Source organism: Gossypium hirsutum, chromosome D12, assembly GCF_007990345.1.
Source record: "Gossypium hirsutum isolate 1008001.06 chromosome D12, Gossypium_hirsutum_v2.1, whole genome shotgun sequence".
NCBI lineage: Eukaryota > Viridiplantae > Streptophyta > Magnoliopsida > Malvales > Malvaceae > Gossypium > Gossypium hirsutum.
This window is the reverse complement of record NC_053448.1, coordinates 28,501,324-28,503,103: the sequence shown is the minus strand read 5'-3', so window position 1 is coordinate 28,503,103 and position 1,780 is coordinate 28,501,324. Positions and strand designations below refer to the sequence as shown.

Genomic DNA, 1,780 nt, shown 5'->3' with positions numbered 1-1,780 from the left:
ATAAAAAGAAAAATATATATAAGATATGTATATGTATATCTTTGCAAAAGTTTAAAAATATATATACACATATATTATAAAAAATATGCGTGTGTATATGTATATATAGCAAAATTTTAGAATTTAAAGGGTATAAACAAAATAATAATAATACAATAATAATGATGCAATATAACAGTATTAATAATATTAAAATACTTAATTTAAAAAAAAATCTAAAGTGACAGATTAAAGATTAAATTGAAAATAAACGGAGTTTAGGGGCCGAATTCAAAAATGGAAAACACAAAAAGGGACCAAATCATAACGCGCGCAATAGGAGGAGGACCCAAAGGGAAATATCCCCACACTGATCCAACGGCGTCGTTCTAGTGAGGCCTATGCACACGGTCTATGGACCAAATTGAAACATGAGAGAAATTTTGTGGCAAAAATTAAATATAAAAAAATTGTATTGAAAGCGCTACGAAAGCAGAGGGACCGATTGCGAAAATATCCCCACTAATGAAAACACGCGGATCCTTAGGCGGGTCGAGTCACGCACACGGGTATGGCCTTATACGGCGCCGTTTTTGGGCCACTGAAACAAGCCCTAAACGACGTCGTTTCATGCCTATTATAAAATCAATTTTTTTTCCTAAAGAACTCATTTTCTACCCTTTTTTACAAAAAACAAATGAACCCTCTGCTAGGGTTTTCATTTTTCTCTGTCGTCGCCGCCAACAAGGCCGTCCTACAGCTTTCGTTATCGTCCCAGTCTCCGATTGCGACGAAGAGGGGAAAGATTCGACAACACCAGGTAATTTTCTTACCTCTTAATCGTTTCTCTCTCTTTTTTACACACGATAAATAAATAAAAAAGATTCAAGAACAGAAAAGACAATCGTAACAAAAAATCACCTTCAATATACTGCTTTTTTTTTATTTTCTTGTATCTTTTTTTCTCTGTATCAATCAGTTTTTTCTTTTAACATCTGTAAAAAAAACTTTTGCAGATGTCCATCGGTTTTTATAACCAAATCTTTACAGAAAAATAATCTTTTTTTATATTTTGTTATTCTAGTGCTGTTTGTGGTTCGTTGCAGGTACGTACTGGAGGGAAGACATGCGTGCTGTGTGCAGGGGCTGTTGTACGTGGGTGAGGTTGCTGCGACGCGATAGGCTGGCTAGGGTTTTTCCCGCATGTTGTTAGGGCTAGGTATTGGGCTACATGGGGCTGGGCTGTATTTTGTTTTGGATTTATTTGATCTGATTTGGGCTTTATTTATTGCTATTGGGCCGGACAAAAAATTGGTTATTACAGTAAGATTAACTTTATCAATTGGGTTGTCATTATTAAGAATATTAAGACAAAAATTGCTAACCTCTTGTCCAATGATGTGGCAATATTTTTGGAAGAAAAGTGTTGGGAATCCATCACTTCCGGGGGCTTAAGTAAGTCCTATACTTTTTATCGGCAGTACGATTTCTTTTATTGTATTTTCCTCCGCTAGTTCTTTATTCATATCCTTCGACACACACCTCTTAATCCTTGATAATATATGTTCAGAATTACTAACTCCACCTGAAGCAAAACAAGTTTTCAAAGTATCTTTTTGCTACTTCTGCCATCTTCCTACTATTAGAAGTAATTTGAACGTGCTCGTCCTCTAACTCTTTAACTCGGTTTGCCTTCCTCCTTTGAGATGCACAATTATGGAAAAATTTTGTATTTCTATCCCCATCCTTTAACCAATTCATTCTAGCTTTCTGTTTCCAATATTTCTCTTCTTTTTCAATT

General features: G+C 35.1%; 1 long non-coding RNA gene across 1 annotated transcript; it reads left to right on the top strand.

The window, feature by feature from the left end:
• The first annotated feature begins 200 nt into the window (after positions 1-200).
• Positions 201-1,474, top strand: LOC107947505 (uncharacterized). Its single transcript, XR_001697141.2, has 2 exons — positions 201-799; positions 1,086-1,474. It is a non-coding gene; the product is annotated as an uncharacterized lncRNA (long non-coding RNA).
• The last annotated feature ends 306 nt before the right edge of the window (positions 1,475-1,780 follow it).